Source organism: Falco biarmicus, chromosome 4, assembly GCF_023638135.1.
Source record: "Falco biarmicus isolate bFalBia1 chromosome 4, bFalBia1.pri, whole genome shotgun sequence".
NCBI lineage: Eukaryota > Metazoa > Chordata > Aves > Falconiformes > Falconidae > Falco > Falco biarmicus.
The window spans coordinates 93,610,441-93,628,494 of record NC_079291.1 but is presented as its reverse complement, the minus strand read 5'-3'; the positions used below and the strand labels follow the sequence as shown (position 1 = coordinate 93,628,494).

Genomic DNA, 18,054 nt, shown 5'->3' with positions numbered 1-18,054 from the left:
ATCCATATTACCATCATAATAAATGCCACAGAGTGACATGATATGATTGAGTATAATGGCTCCTTTGGAGCCATTATGGTCGATCAGTAAATAATACACTTTTGAAATTGTCTAACTACATATTTACACTTGTCAACTCTCATACACTTCAGTGACAGAATTTAAAAGAAACACTGTAAAAAGCTGTAAGAACATTAAACGACGAAAACATTACACTGAAGTAGTATTAAGGTTTGACTTAAGCCCACAAAAACATGGAAAATCCAGGTTAAGGCCAAATCTCCAAAAATGACACCTTCTTCAGCTTGCCGAGCCATGCCTGAGTGCTTGCAATGGTTCAGGCAAAGCGAGGGAGGAGGCAGGGTTGGGCAGAAAGACAGGGGACCACTGGGTCACGGTGGTCCAGGGCATCAGGTGAGCACCAAGCCATTATGGAGGGCTCTGGCCACCAAATTCGTAGGCAAGAGCCAGCCTGCCTGCAACAACTTAGCTGTGCAGCAGGACACCATTTTATGGCATTTAAAAAAAACAAAGCCTGGATCTTTCCTCTGTTTATTCAGATGAAACTCTTGATTTGAGTTGAGTAGAATTGGTCTTCGCTTATTTCAGAAGAGGCCCCACTGAGACACTGGGAGTTTTGCCTAGCTGAAAACACATGGAGAAAAACTTCAGGCTTTGACCCTAAAAAGGCATTGTCAAAAAAATACGTTAAACAAACATGACAGCAGAACATTAATACCCCAAAGATTCACTCCATGTGGGGAAAAAAAAAGACTGGGAAGCAAGATGTTTTTTCAAGAGTAAAATAATGGGTTTGGCATTGGCTTTTTTAATTGATAATTTTGTGTCTCTTGTTCAGCTGTAGTCACTTTTGCTCCAAGCAGTGGTGGCAGCAACTTTATTGGTTCCAGTAGAGCTCTGCTGAAAACAATAAGCATCAAGCCCCCAAACACTGTCTGTCTTTCTGCAAGGGTCACATCCTACTGGCCCAGAGTCAAGGGAATATTGAATGCTTGTGAGACGTCAAGAGCAGCCTCGGGCCCACGGCACCTCCTTTGCAACAAAAAGACCCCAAATGCTTCAGACACTATGCACTACCAGCCCTGAACCATGCTGTAAAAGCAATGATGGATATTTTCCTAGAGCAAAGGTCTTTCTTCACACACACACACATATATATATATATATCTCCTTGCTCAGACTTATGTATTACCTAGCTTGTAAGAACAAAATCCATAAAGACTTGGCATAGCAGACTCTTGAAGTTGTCTGAAGACACAACCACCACACCCCTGTCAAGAAGGAATTACAGCTTGGTTTTATAGTCAACTCTCCCCTCGACTGGCTGATGACAGAGCAGCCTCCCTCTACGCTCAGCATCTGGGATTTTACAGCCACTGTATATAAACGGCATTTTCATGACAAACAACTCTGTATTCGGTTTCCTTCTATATCTGAAAGTGAGAATGATCTCTTAAGGCTCTGCCGGGAAGCAGTATTAATGAAGACAAAGAGTATTTCAGGCTATTTCCCCCAGGAGCGTTATCACGATGACAATATAATGACTTTGTCCTACGCAAGTACTTTAAGTCCACGTCTTCCTCCTGAAGCAGCTCTTCAGGACCCCCCTGTACGCATGCTCCCCCCGACAGCCCTCGCAGCCCGCTCCCCGTGGCCAGCATCCCATCATTCCACAAAGACTTGAAGAGGACAGGATCTGCCATCAGCTCAGAGATTTTTCTCCCATCTCTCATTTCATAAGCCCTCCCTGGAAATGTTTGCTTTTGTCTAAATATTATAAACCATGGTATGACAAAGACTTAATAAATCCAGTTGCCTTTTCACTTTGCACTTTCGTCTCCTCTCACCCTACCTTGCGGCTCATGCAAATGTCAGTAAGAACAGTTTTTACATCTCCTCGGGTCACCCCAGAGTGATATAAGCAAAAGTAAACAAACTACTGAAGTCTGGGTATTTTTACGTCAGTTGGGATGTAAATCAGTGGATGAAAGCTGGGAATAAACCAGCAATATGAGGGCAGCTTATTAAAGTTTCCTCCCCTGGCTCAGTGTTCCCTCATTGTAATACAGTTGACATAACCCTACACTAAGGGGAAAAAAAAAAAGAAGAAAACCTACCCAAAGAGATATAAATATTTCCCCCAAAGTCAAAGACACTCTTCTTTCAAGATGTTAGACAACTCTTACAGAAAGAGAAAAGCATTTCTCTACCGAAAGCAGAAATCTCCACCTGTAAGAACTCAGGAGGAGACCGGACAGCATCCCAAGTGCTCAGGATGGGCACAAGCTTCATGTGGGACACCTCAGTGAGGAGACCAAACACCACGAGTGCCTGGGACAGGCCAAAGCTCCACACGGGACACCCCAACAAAGCAGAACTTGGGATACAGAAGGTGCTCGGTTCCTGCTGTACCACATAGATCACTTCTCAAACAACAACCAGAGCAAGAGCTTCACCCCAGGGCTCAAATCAGAAAATGACTGGTCCTGTGTTGTGCTGAAAGCCCCTGGGAAGATGGGTTTTTAAGAGCAGCAGCTCCAGCTGCAACCTAATTGTCTGACCAGTGGGTGCCCCAAACCCACAACCTCCTCACACCATTATCTCCTGGCAGAAAGGTATTATCTGCTTCCACTCTTCCCTCTCTGCCTCCTTGTTTAAAGCTTTCTGGCTGCTGGTGAGGAAATGAGTCTGCCTCACTCTACCTTTCTCCCATCACCTTGCTGTCTGCGAGGACTGGTGAGAAAATGTTTCAGCTGCTCTTACACTTCTACAGCATCCATTTCCTGAGGCCCTTATGGAAAAAAAGGCTGTCCCATCTCCTGCTGATGATAGTTTATCAGGTAATGGCATGAAGCAGGAATGATCCTGCAAAGCTGTTACCAATACCCAATGGTATATGAATAGCAGCAGTGAGACAGAGATCACGCTCATCGCGTTCACCCACCAAAGGGCAAAGCCCGAACAGCAACCAAGGGACTGGCACAGCCTGCCTGCTAAAGAGCGTATCATTACTTTAACCTGCCATGAGTAGTTGTTTGGCTTTTCTGATTTTCTGTGTGTGCACTGTAGGTTTTTTATATTTTATTTTAAGTTAAAACCTGCTGAAATTCAATGGCTCGAGACACAGCAGTGCCAAGGAAAAGGAGCCTCTGGTCCCTGAGAGGGACTTTTCTCAGTGCTGGCTTGACACATAAAATCTGTTTCTTCAATTATGTCTTCCCTCTTACCTATTTTAGACACGATGGTGTGAAAACATAATAAAAGCTCGTGGAAAAAAAATCAAGGAAGCTGAGAAAGTATTCTTCAGATCATATTTAGAGCCCTTCGCTCTCAAATGCTTTAATACCAGGAGAATAGCTGCTTGCATACCCCAGCTCTGCCCCTGCGCCATGCCAGCACGTACAGGCTCTCACACCTTCCCAGATCACCAGCATCTCCATCTCCAGCAGTGTTAAGAACTGCCCTGTTCAATAAAAACACAGTTACTGAAATGCAGAAGTCCAGCTACAAAAGCCAGTCTGCACTGTTTAGCGCTCTGCATCCAGTGAGGTGCTGGTGTTCTACTACAGTTTGTCATACATACACTTACAATCTGCATAAACCCAGAACTTCTTCACAGTACATGACATCTCTGCTATGCCACTCCTAGTTCAAAATATATCTTAAAGCATCTGAAGTATCAACTACAGGATTTTAATCACTTATTCAAAAACTCTACCAAGCCAGGGTGAAGCTTTGCAAATAAAAGCTCGGCTCAGGAGTTACAGTTCACCACCTTCACACAGCAAAATCTTCTGTTAAGTGATTTATCGGAATAATGGATATTTTTTGTATGACAAAACGGATTACTCTAAAAATTGTCCCAAGCAATCATTATAGTCATAGCAAAATCAGGGCTTGCTTTTCTACCACAACAAAAATTATGTATTTGGTTTCATAAATAAAAAGCAATGAAAAATACCACTAATTTGGCCAGGATAGAAGTCTACAATAAAGTCCTCGTTTTAGGTGTGAGAAGATTTTTGGACTTCAAAGGCGTGAAATTCCCCTTTCTCCTGGTGATAAGAAATGCCCCTTGATGCCCCATCTTCTTCAGGACATAGCCAAAGTGGAAATAATTTTCAAAACTAATATGTACATGGAGTAACATGGTTAACATCATCCAACTAATTTAGATCCACCTACACAGTATAAATATGTCTAGATAAACTGTCACCTTCAGCAGAATTCATTAAAATAATGTTATATCTTCCTTGTTAAATGTAATTTTTTTAATTGAAATTTAATCTTACTGCATTATTTGGTAGATTTTTAATTGACATTTGTAGTAATTAATCGGTAAGCATTACAGCTTTGTCTGAAGAGTTTAAAACTAAATTTGACATCGAGATTGGCCAGCCACTGCTGTGAGGTGCCTGCTGGGAGCATTTCATCATCCTCCCAGCCCCTCCTGCTGATCAGAGGTGGGAGATGATGGTCTCTTTCTTACAGTCATGAATTACATTACTAATGTATTCCATTACCACCACGCAAATGTCATGTTAATTCCTGATCATCATCAAGTCAGACAATGGTTTCCACGCTGGCACCCAGCCAATTAGCGGTGTGGAAAAATATTCCGCCAATTATATAACTTGAATTAGGTTAAGGACTCAAGAGAAAGCAAAATAAATGCTTTGAAAATACTTCTGAGATAAAATGTAAGTTGACACTGTCTTCATGTGCTATAGCCGATGTTATACAATCTGATAGGCAGCTGCCAACATTCATAACTGTTTATTAAATCTAGCCTCTCTTTATGGTGGCAGCTAAGATCTGTATTTTTACCAATATTAGGTTCATTGTGTTATGAAAAAAGACCAAAATACTTAGGAGCATTCACACCAGCTTATAAAACATATTATGTAGTATATTAAATTGTTAAAATTACTTCTTCTCTCCTCCCCCCTGCCACAGAGAAAGTTCCATGGACAGAAAAGTTTCAGAAAAACAAAGTCCTTCTGTAGCCACTGATGCTTTAAAGAGCAAGGGAGATCCTGCGAGGACAGAAGTGCCATCCCTGGGCTGGTGCCACCTCTCCTGCCGTGCAGCTCTGCCAGGGGACACCAGCCTAAGCTCCTGGTGCTCTGCCCTGCTCCCTCCATCCCACTGACACACATCTGGGTTAGCACAACCCACTGACCTGGGGGAACCCGCTTCTGCTCCACAGCTGTCGGCAAACCCCTTTGGCCTCTGACCCTAGCTATCACAAGAAGCATCACGGGCAGATAAAGCCGTCTGTGTAACCAGGATTCCATCCACCAGAGGAGAGGACTGTGGCAGGAGCAGGGCATCCCTGCCAGAAAAGGTCACCACGAAGCCTGGTGGAAACCCCTCCAGCTGCGCAAGGACACGGCAGGTTTCTAACTCTGTGCTAGCCTGGTGTGCGCAGCACCGAGCCCCACTGCCAGCATGCTCTGCCAGCAACTTGCTGCACGACCAGGTTTTTAGAACCACCCCATTATTTTGATTTGTTCTGTTCTTAACTCAATTTATCGTACAAGCATGGTTATCTCCAATTTAAAAACGTATACAGCACCAGTTCCTCGACTTTAAAAATTTATAACTATGAGCAATTTGTTAAAACCTTTTAGCGTATCTTTCTGTCTCATTTTTCTAGGTGCTGCAACGAGGCAATTCACTGTTCTGGCTGCTTACCCTAGATGACCTTTGCCTGCCATAAAATGGTATACAACTAAGCGCTCTGCTTTAAATAAAACCCTTGCCTCTTCGAAAGGCCCTACGTATTCAGTCAACACAATCAGCAGAAACCACATTTGGTTACTCAATAAGCTGGAAACTTCTAAAACGCGCACAGCGGTGAATGAATTCCTGACATCACCAGGGACACTCGAGTAGGGAACAAGAGAGACCGCTGAGAAGTGGCTCTTGCTGCAGCTGGAGAAAGGATCACTCCTTTAAACTGAACTCTCAAGGAAAACAAGAACAAAAACTGAATTAGCTCAACACGTACCCTCTACAGTCAGCACATTGCTAGGCAACTTACCATCTCTTGATAGAATTATGGTGGAGGGCTGGTCGTACATCAAGGCTAAGATGAACAGAAGCACCAGTTTTGGCCAACTGCTCCTTTCCAGTGGGACTGCTTAATGCTTGGTCATTTCATGTTATCATTTTGCAATATTTTCTAAGCACCTGGAGAGTCTAATGCATTCAGAAGGTATTTTAAAGCTATTATGTGACATGAAAATTTTAAGACAACTGGAAGTAAGTGAATTTTAGGAGGAATAGCATGAGTCTTTTTATTTGTTCAAGCCAGCATTTGAAGAGTTAACAATCCTTCTTCTCATTGCTTTTATTTTTTAATACTGAAGCTATCCAGAGGGCACGCTACTTGAACACTTTATCTTTACTCAGGATGCCAGTAGGCCACAGCTCCATACCTCCATAACTCAAGCTGGTATTTCAAGAGGATTCTTCAAAGCACCCTGGTCTTTCCATTTGCCACCGCTGAGACCAGACACAAAGTCTCGTTACAGGCAGTGCCACAGGGCTATCGCAATACTTGGCCATGTCACACTTAACCATAGTAGCTTTAGAGGGGCCTCAGTCTTTAACAGTAACTTGTATAGTAAGATTCAGACTCCAGTTTACAGTTACTGAAGTATTACGCAAATGCACAGACTGCTTTAAATAGAGGCACATACCTTGCATAAACCCTCAAGTTTTCCATGCATACTTCATAGGCACAAAGAAATAATTAATTAGCTAGCCACCATGATTAAAATCAATTGATTCATACATGACAGAGCAGTGAGAAATTTTTGCATCACTGCAGAAGTCTGGAGTTGGCTCCTGTTTGGGGATCTTAGTCATATCATTGAGGTTGGTAACTCAGATATGAAGGAAATGGTAAGAATCCCTCTCCTGCATGCACACTTTGAGTGCCATATGGGTTTATTCAACTGTTTACTACACCAGTCGGTAACAACTGAACAGCTATTACAATCTTTGCTAAATGACATGGTAATTATGCTACCTCTGGAAAAAAAGAAAAAAAAATGGGAACTTAAAAAAAAAAAAAATCACAATTCACTGATGTGTGAATTTCTTAGGTTTTATAATCTTTGAATTGAAATACACTTTCTAACACAGAGAAGCATATTAAATATATAATAGAAACCTGAATTTATTAAAAAAAATAATTTGTGCTCTCATTTCCTACACAATTTAATTCTGTAGATTTCCTAGTTTTGAAAGATTTCTTACAAAGACCTTCCAATTTTCCTGTAAAATCAGATGATTCTTGTTTTCCTAATGTCAGTCTTCTGATTAATGAAGAAATATTGTCCCTCCTCTCACCCCAGTTACTAAGAGAGGCAATCAGGAGCAGGTCAGTAAGAGGAGAGGGCAAGGGAAGGGTCACTGTGCCAGGCTGCTGGAAGACAGTAACAGCCAGGAAAAGCCACTTGTTTGGCACAAAAGGGACCAACAGGCTTCTCATTTGGCTAACACCACCAGGAAAGGGCAGCTGCCAATTAACAGGGAAGGGGTCATCCCACACCACCCTCTCAAGCTTGACCAAGTACATCCTGGCCAAAATTGGCTGTTAAAGGCTTTGTCCCTGTCTTCCTCCAGGCTGGGCATCGCAGCACCAATGCCACGCTGAATAGTGCAAGCACACGCGACAAGACAGCTCTCCTGTGTACCAGTGACACCATTTTGTCACTGGGATGCAAGTGCAGCAAACGGTGGAGCTAATTATTTGTTGGTAATGGCTCCTTTGAGAGTCCATCATGTGACACACGGTGGAGAGGAGACCTCTCCATATTCATATTTAATCATGACATGATTTGCCCACATAAGCACATTTAGACCCTGTCTATCTGCAAGGCTTCAGTTTCGGGCAGTAGTTTTGCCTGCATCACTGAACTCCAGTTTCACCACCAAAGACCTCATAGCTCATAGGATATGAGGCGATGGAGAGAAGGATGGAAGGAAGGGAGGGAGTATTTCTTTCTGTATTGATATTTGGTATCACTGCTATTTCGTTACAATGAAGGGGGGGGGGGGGGCGGGGCTGGGGTTTGGGGTTTTGTTTTGAAGAATAGTCGTTACTTGCTTTTAAGCAGACAATACAAAAAAGAAACCCAAACCCCCATCATGTTAAGGAGAGGAGAAAAGGGTAAGGGAAAAAGAGCCTGTAAGAAAGAATAAGTGAGAGTTACTGCAAACTCAAGTTTGACGACTCACCAATTTTACTTGCAGGCATCACACATATCCACTCATGACTCAGGGCAAATATAGGAAAGGATCGAAACCCTTATCATGGCACATGTGTCTGGAAGCCGGAGTCACTCAGAAAAAATGTTCTCAGGAGACTGAAAGACAAAAACATGTTTTAAAACTTTACTCAGTTAGAATCATATCAAAGCCTACCATTTTCCTTTGAAAATAAAAGGTGTTTATAAACGCTGGAGGTGGGGAGAGCATTACAGGAGTATTTCTACAAATCAGACTTTATCACACAGCAGACTTTATTTGGCTTTAAATAAAACTGAGACTTACAATATTAAGAAAGGTTTTTAAAGGCACACTTATTTCACATTTGCAACGTGCTCCTCTGACAGGCAAGCTTATGTTCTTTCTAAATACCAAAATGTGTCACCATCCAAATCCATATTCTGCTTGAAAACACTGCACTGTGAACAAAATCCAGATACTTAAACCTACTTTGCATTATCGAAATACAACAGTCTCTGAATTTCTGAAATATTTACTTTCTGCCTTCACTCACTGCATCCTGATAAAACCTTAACAAAATGTAGAATCTCTTGTTAGCAATAATCTTTCCTCTGAGATAAGGAAAAACACATATAAAACCTATTTGATGTTCAGGGTGAAAAGGCAAAATTTGCAAACATCAGTTAAGAAATACCAATTAGTATTGGTTTTTCCCCAGCTATTAGTAACACAGATTGAATTTAAGCTTAGCTCAGAGGAAGATGCTTGCTGTACAATTGAAACATCCATTTTACTAATAAGGGTATTTTAAAATAAGATATATAATTTCTTCACTGACAAAGTATCCACACTGAGTTAAAAAACTCATTATCAGAATTAAGAATGGAGCAGTTGCCAGGGTTGCTCTGCATTGTACCCATGAAACCACACGGGATTTAACCAGCAGCTCCTGTGCCTGGCCCAAACTGGTTAAGGGTACTTGCTGCCCTAACGGAAGCACCAACACCCAGGAGAGCCTCTGCTCCCTGGACCACTACGCACCAGGGACCTGCAGCAATAAACCCCAGAGGAGAAAACAAACTTCGGAGCAGATGAAAATGTCCTGATGGACTGGGGTAGAAAAAAAAAAATACAAAAGCAAAAATCACATGCAGTGCTTCCAATCTCTTCATTCCCCAGTCCTCTCCCTCCATAGCATCCCCAAGGTGGTGGCTGTTCCCAGCCTTTCCACACCTACCAGCACTTTGGCAGTGGCAAGAACTGCCGCCTCCAAATTAACTTCGTGGAGTTAATTATTTTGGCAGCCCACTGCAGCCTTCCTGAGGAACATCTGGAAGCTTCTGTCTTAGCAACAACTGCATGAAATTTTGTGAGACAAAAAACAGGTACTTCTCTGGCCCTGGGGCTTTCTCCCATTCTTTGCTGAATGCAATGCAATGGCACAAAGAAGTTCACAAGAGTTCAGAAATCTAAATATAGGGATTATGCGACCCTATTATAAAACCACGCTACACAATAAAAACAGATCCAAAAGGGTTTTTTTAACAGCATTTATGCTAAACATGACTCCTTACTCAGAGACTCTGAAATACCTGCAAACCGTAAAGTGACCTGTGTCTTGCATCAGTTGTATTTTATTCATGAGAAGCACAGCACTTGAGAGAAGCAACTGAGCAGTGTCAGAAACACACATCCGAGGCTTGCTTTATTGCTTGATGTGCTTGATGACAGATATGCAGATGGGTATATGTAGCTGAGCAGAAAGCTGCATCTACTCATGTTGGGGCAAGATTTTTCCAGCTGACCTGCTGCACCACAATATCCAACTCCTTAGTGATCTTTATCCATGATACGTCTGTAGAGCAGGAAAACTATCATTAGCCCCGTTTAGAAGATGAAGAACTGAAGCTCATTTTGGCTAATGTTTCCTCAAAAGATTTCATGTTCTTTTGAGACTTTTGAGGCAAAATGATTTGTGAAATAATATATTTGGTCTGCAGCTGATGAGGGCTACGGTGTACAGAAGCACTGTCCTCACCTCCAGATTGCTCTTCTCCACAGCCCTCCTCAAGCATAAGGAATATCTTGGCAACTTTGTGCCAACAAGCAGATTTGAAAGCTGGGAGACCTTCTACACAAGGAACAAGAAACAGGGTTGGGAGTAGTACAAACAGCCCAGCCCAGCTCGACTTAAACTCTAACGGTGGACCTGGAAAAATGGATGTTTCTTACGCCATCAAAAAATGACCTCACCAAAATACTCCACAGAACGTTTCTTCAGCCAGGTTTCCCAAGGGAACAAGGCTTACGTGATCACCATGTACTTTCTGTGCCCAGCCCCACCTGCATCTTTTGAATCCCTTCGGATTAATGGGAGCAGAGAGCTCCCAAAGACATGAATTCTCACGGCATTAAGTCTGAGGCTTGCACCAGTGGAGCCCTCCAAAACCATTTGATCAGCTGTCTCCAACAGCCAGCTGGCTCACTGGCACACCGCCAGCTCCGGGCTGAGCCCAGCACAGCAGCTGCCTGCCAGGAGGGAGCCCAGCAAGGCCCGGGGGCATGAAGGCAGCTCAGGCATTTCCATGGACCTCAATGCTAGAGAACCTGGGGAAACCACACGTACTGCTGAGGGGAAGGGTGGAGGAGGGAGCGCGGAACAGATAGTAGATCGGTTCTGATAAACTGAAGCCTTTAATGATCTACCCACACACTTGAGTTCGATCTGGCATTGACAAATTGAAGCTTTTAATGATGCGCCCACACATTTGAGTTGGACACTCCTCTTCTACGACTTTCACAAAAATAGCCTGCTGGGTTAAAGACAGAGAAACTCTAGTAACGCTACAACGCAAGCAGAACTCTCAACCACTCTTTCACAAAACTACTCCCCCAACAGATTCTTTGATGCAACCTCCAATAGAGACCTCCTCCTGTGCTGCCTTGCTCCCATACTGATTCTCCAAAGGCTACAGCTAAATAAGGGGCAAATAGATGCAGCAGCTTTAGCATAACTAAAGTACGAAGTCAATCAAACCTTGAAACAGGAATCTGGGCTTCATTAATTCCAGCAACCACAATGTTTTTATTATCACTGTATTAATCAAAATAGGAAACCTATTAATCTGCCCCCAACAAAATTAATCTTCATAATATTGAACAGATTTGAAAGACAAGTTTTAATATTTCACTACTTAAGTCCCAAAGGTAGAGGCGCACAGCTCTGATGATCTAGCAGACCACTACAGACTTCATCTCATCGGCCTGAGATCAGCCCTAGCACCCTCACCTTTGCCTGATGCTTCCAGCCTTCTTCGCGCATCTCCACCGTGGGGTCTGGCTGCTCCCATAGCTTTTGAAGCAACAGAGAGCATTGTTTCATACATGAAACTGCAAAACGGGCTGCAGCACTTGATGCAGTTAAAGAGCTGTGAAGAGTTTATGCTGGGACCTAAGGAACAGCACCGTGCGTCACACCCAGCCACGCTTGGGTGGCACTGGCTGGATATGCCACCCCTCACGAAGGGCTGCCTGGGTACGAGTGAGCTTTCTGCAGTGGGCAGGACAAACCTGAACGGTAGCAGACCTATGACCATGTGTTCAGAGGAATGAGAAGAGGTGCCCTGTGAGAAAAAGGCAAGCAGCTGCAGAACAAGAAAGTATCTGAAATCCCCATGCTCCACTGGAGCAAGTCAAGGATTATCACGCGGATCTGGCACAGCCTGTGCCCGACCCCCAGTGCAGCAACCCCCCGCCAAAGCCACTGCAGTGAGCTGCAAAACACCCCTCTGCTACCAGATGAGACATGGTAACAGAGCCCAGTTTCAGGGAGAAAATGGGTGGCAGAGGAAAAGTCCTTACAAAAGGATAGCAAGGAGTGGGACATCACAGAAAGGGGCTGAAGACATAAAGGCAAATGACAAATGTGACTGGAAAAAAAAGAGGAAAACAACCCAAAGCATCTCCAGATACCCATACCCTGCCTGGGGTGGGTGACACAGCCGAGCACACAGCTGCGCAGTTCTGCTGCTGCTCTTCCATCACCGTCACCGCAGTGCCAATTACTGATGGACACGGTGTTTTGTTACTCGGACAGATTTTAATTAAAGCAGCTTTCACCAACATATATATATATATACACACACACATATGTAGATACACATACACCTTGGGACTATATTTGGCACAAAACCTTTCAAAGCCTGATCAAAGGCAGAACTTCAATCATCTTAACACACCACTAGCATTGGGCTGTTTACTGACGGCAATGAAACTACAGAATACTGTTTTAACTAATGATTTCTCAAAGCCATGTTGCACAAAAGAAAACAGGTTCAACTTGTACATCAGTGACTATGAGACTGCTCCAAAACAGACAACTGTATGAAAAGTTGTGCCCATGTATACATATATACAAAACTGTTTTTAAGTGACTGTTTTAAATTAGAATAAATCTGTGTTCCACCAATTAAGCTTTGAATGCACGACTGATATCGTTCGCTATTTTAAACAAGCAGCATAATAAATGCAAAAAATCAAATATTTTAGAGAAAATACTTGGAGAGTTGAGACATTAATTTTGCCATATACAATCTGTTTCACAGGGATTTAAAAAGCGTTATTGCCACCCTGGGTACATTGGAATAAAGATGAAACACCATCCTCTCCTATTTACATATTAAAAAATACATGCCTTCTCGATACAGTGATATAGACTACCCAGCTTGCTGATACATGACGCTGTTAAAAACAAGCCTGTCTAGAAAACGTAAAGCCCCAAACTAGATCTAGAGTCTTTGTAAGAATCACTGCACTCTAACAGGTTGTAAGTGGAAATAAAATGTACTGCTGTCCTGTTTATCCTCCCCTCCAGCAAATGTCCTGGGGGAGCGAGGCAGGAGCAGCTGCAGCTCCCCAGGGCCCTGCCTAACGATGGAGCTGTTTACCAAGCACCACCACCGACAGCAAAATAAGGAGCAAGATTAGCCTGGAAAGCCTTGGGAACTCAGGGTGTTTATATGCAGGTGAAAAAACAAACAAACAAACAAACAAAAACCACAATACCAAAAAAACATCAAACGCCACTCCCCTCTCCCCAAAATAAACCCCCGCCATCCCTATTCTTATTTCTACCTCATATACCTGTATTTGATCATAGCTTGAAATGCTCAGCAATTTCCTAAAATCTTTCAATACAGATCCAATTTTTCCAAAATAAATAACCTTTTTCTTTTTTTTTTTTTCCCCTTTAAATAAATTGCCATTTGAAACACATGCCGAAAGCATCCTTAAAAAGACCACAACGGCTGCTTGCAAAGGGAACTTCACTGCACCGAGTAGTAGCATTTGTTCTCCCCTTTCAGCTGGGATCCACCTCAACTTTTTGATGTTGGTTGGAGCTTTTATTTGCAAATAGAGCAGAGCTGCTTGGGATGGAGAGCTCCTCCGGAGCATGCCATGTGGCCTGCACAGATGTTCCTTTTATTCCCGTGTCCCACAAGGCTCCGTGGCTTGCTGGTGTTAAACAGATTACGCAAGTAGAACACTTGATTTTGCATGTCCCCCTTTTTTCCAACAGTTGTCTAATTTACTCAACTCATTTTGCCCCCCTTCCCCCTACAATCACCACAGAAAACACAGAAAAATGAGGCAGAAGTGAAGTTTCTCATCCAAGACCAGAATTTGCAGAAATACTCAGCATCTGCAAACAAAGCAGAAATGCAGAAGAACAAAACTTATTTGGACAGTAAAGTAACTAGCTCATTAGGTGCCAGGTCCTTCTAAAAACAACCAAAAAAAATTGTCATATCCCAGTAACACCAGGCGTCACAAGTATCATAATCTCTAATCCTTATTTAGATGTCCAAATGAGAATTGAACTTAAAAAAAAAAAAAATCTAACACCAATTATGGGTGCTAAGCATTTGAAAATCCTTGAAAATCTGGCCTTCAACTCAGTCACAAAGAAGGGGCTTAATTTCCGGGCTGTCAGGCATCCCAATCAACAATTGAAGTCAATGGGATCTACACACTACCTAATAAAAAAAAAAAAATAGAGCCTAAGAGGCCCATTAAAAAACTTCAGCTACAGGGAGACAACCTCACTGCAGAAGACAGCAGCTACACACAGCTTTGTGCATCAGCCACTTTGCTTTCAAGCTTAATTTGATTAATCATTTTGGTATTATCCCCAATTAGAAAAGTGTCTAACTGGAAAACGAATAATAAAAAAAACCCTGGTTAAGACTAAGACGCAGCACAAAATGGCAGCTACTGAACATGCAACTACTTGGGACTTCTGGCATTTGCCAAGGATAAAAAATTAAAGCTAATAATTGTGGGCAAATACAAAGGCATTGGTGTTTCATCCAGACCACAGATTTTGAAATATTTTTTTTTTTTAATAAACTGAAACTGAATTCCAGATGTTGAAAGTTGGGAAGTAAAAACTGCTTTAGCTGTAAAAACACGGAAAGGTGAGACAAAAAATTCTGCTGAAATATAAGGATTCTTAGGGATGAAAGCACAGCCCATACACCCCCCTCCCCAGGAATGGGCTGGGACAGGATTTTTTTTCCCCTCTTGTGTGCCAAACCAGGTAGTGGCACAGGGGTTTGCCTGGAGTTTCCCTTTAATAAGGGACAGACTGAAGCAGAAAACCCTGGGCACTCCCTCAGCAGGGAGGGGAACACGTCCCCTGCATTCCTGATGCTGTGGCAGTTTTGAAGGGAGCCCACCTGGACCCTCCCGCACCCATGCTCTGCAACCCATGGCTGGTACCGGGCAACTCCTCCTGTGTGATAACATAAAGGCAGGGGGGACTTCAGGATGCAACAAACATGAACTAGTACATCCCAGAAAGATGCAAACACCCACCATTTTCTTTCACCAAACACAATGAGTCTCTGAATCATCCCTGACACGTCAGGCTCCAGGACGTCCTTCAGCATCTAAATAACAATCCAAATCGGACCCACAAAACTGGTTCTTGTTTTAATATATGGGTTCAATCATCATCAACACTCAGGGCTTTTCAAAGCAGAATTCAGGACAGTATTTTGAGATCACTGGTTTCACCCCTGTTTATTTCCATTACAGCATCCACAGTGCCCTGCAGATGAGCATACAAAATCACAGAGTATCCTGCAGCATCCCAGGAAGACACTCAGTTTCACCCTAAAATTCAAGGACAGCAGAAAACATTTGGATTTTGATAAGAAGCGGAATATTCATCAGCATACTTCACTAGTGATGCAGTCAAAACTTGCAAACTTAGTCACAGAAATATGACTGAACTTGTCTGCTACCACAAAACAAAGTACCGTCTAGTGGTTAAAATCAGAGGACATGATTCAGGAATGCAAGCCTTTTCAAAGAAGAACTAAAACACATGATTAAGTGCTGTTGAAGTCAATAGGCTGATTCAGAGACCAGCTTTTGGAGCGATGGATAATACTCCCCACATTGCCATATGGCTCTCAGTCAAACTTCCTAGAAGCATTTTGCTAATACTGGGTTCCACCACAGCTTTTGGGAGGCCTGCTTTTCTTTTGCCTTCCCGCCCCCCCGCCCCCTTCTTTTTTTAAACCTGTGTCTGGGATGGTTTTCACCCACTCTGACGATCCTCCAGGCTCTCACCAACTGACAGAGAATACCCAACTGTGATTACTGCAGGGTGGTGCAGACTCATGCAACAATTAATAGTCTCAAATGAAAGGTTATATATAAATAATAAATAAATTCAAAAATATATTATGTAATATATAAATATATACTATGTAAAATAATAAACACAGATATATAAATAATAAATACAAATTTATGATAATAAATACATGCACTTTTTGTGGTGTTTAGTAAAAGGTACACAGGCCCATTACAGCAACGAAATCCAGCAAGTGCATCTCAGCCAGCTGTGCGATCTCTGCAAACTATCCCAATCCCACCCCAAAACTCCTGAATTCGCTGCCTTTACAACTTACAGATACTTCACTTCTCCTGCCAGCTCCCCATTCGCTGCTACAGTAAAATCTTCAGTGGTGGATTTGCAATTTTTTATCCTTTTAATCTATATTGTCATAGCAGCCACTTGTCATAGCCTCCTGCGAAGCAGTGACAACAGCACAGCCAGGGAGGCCAACCCCCGAGGCAGGCACCGGCTGCCGCCCCACGCCAAGCAAACCATGTCCCCGAGGTTCTCCTTATCTCCCAGGAACGCCATCCAACAGCACCTCCTGCGCCCCAGCCATCCTCAACCCTGCCAATACAAACAGGCAGCAAACCAAACCTTTTAGCAAGACAAATGCCTACCTAGCAGCATGTGAGCTAACATTTATAGCAACTCGGTTACGATTCTCACTTGTATTTACACAACAGGGAAGGGAAGGGAAGAGGGAGACCACTGGCAGAGCCACCCACTGACTTTCCATGCCCTCCCCAAGCCACCCGACTGAAATAATCCACTAATTCTGCACATTTCCTAATCTTTGTAAAGTTATTCGTTACATTTAGTCATGGAAAAGAAGAAATAAAACAAGAACCTAATGAATTCTTGTTGGCTTTTTGAAACACTTCATAGTACAGATAAGGCATAACATCATTTTTAAGCAGTTTGAAAACACCCTGTCACTTCCTATAATTAAATAAATATAATTGCAGCCTAAGTCAGCCCTCCCAGCCATCTTGTCTTTAAGGCAATGGGGAAAGAAGAGGCGCTATATCGTACAGTACTTTTTCTGGCTGTTGAAGTGTTTCTCCTTATTCAATATCTAAATTAAATCAAATGGAGTATACTAAGTAAGCCCATAAGACACAGCGCATAATGCAAGAGTCTTAAAATCCTTATCTACTGAGCACTCCAGCTTAAAGGCTGATGTTTTATGTTCCCCTGCAGCGCATGGGGATCCTGCTGGCTTGGCCAGACTAGGAAAATAAGCTTCGAATGACCAAACGCAACTGCAACTTGAAAAGTAGGAACCAAACCAGACACAACAAACCACAGAGCAGCCGCCCCAGCCCGGCCTGAGCTCGCCCAGCGCTGCCTTTCCCTCACCGGCATGCTCCCCGTGCGGCGGCGGACTTTGCAGGGCTGCTGATAAGATGCTTGCGAGTACAAGCCCACGAGCTGGGCCGTTAATCACAAGATATTTTAGCCTGAGATGCACAGGGTGAGGAAGGCAGAAAGCCGGCTCGTGCTGACGGAGCAACAGATGCACAGAGTTGTGCAAATTTGCTGAATTCCAAAGTTATGAATTCCTCAAGTTTAAGTGATTCTTAAAACACCGCTGAGCCAAAATCCACAGTCCTGTCTGGATGCTCTCCCCACAGGTCCCAGCGCCAGGACAAGAGGACGGCGCAGCCCAGGGGAGCCCACCCCATCGCACACAGCGCGGAGGAACAGGAAGGGCGTTTGAGGTCATTTTCTGCCCGTGCTTGCCCTGAGCAGCCCTGCGGACGGTCAAGGGACGGTCATTCCCTGCACCGACCACACGTGACCCTGGGCAAGAAATGGGGCTCCTCCACACTCATGCACCAACATCTGCATCCCAGGGCAAGCTCTGTGCAGAACGCAAGAGGCACAGCGTACCAAGTACTGCAGAGCCTGTAAGTATCAGCTTCTTGTAATGTGCAAATAAAACTTGAGTTCAAGACAAAGTCCAGCATCTATCCTCCAAGTTTGGATATGTTTCTCTCCTGAAAATGTGTAATTGAAGCATAATTACATGCGAAACATCATTTCACACGTCCTATTAAAGGGACATTTACCACAAAGAAGTGTTAAGCAGCTCA

At 43.2% G+C, this 18,054-nt stretch overlaps 1 protein-coding gene across 10 annotated transcripts in view; it reads right to left on the bottom strand.

Annotated features, from left to right (window-relative positions):
• FOXP1 (forkhead box P1) overlaps window positions 1–18,054 on the bottom strand; it is a 391,136-nt gene that overhangs the window by 334,971 nt on the left and 38,111 nt on the right. For all 10 annotated transcript variants that reach the window (XM_056335165.1, XM_056335159.1, XM_056335162.1 and 7 more), the window contains exon 2: window positions 8,275–8,402. The gene's annotated coding sequence lies outside the window, so the exon portion shown is untranslated. The remainder of the gene's footprint in view (window positions 1–8,274; window positions 8,403–18,054) is intronic.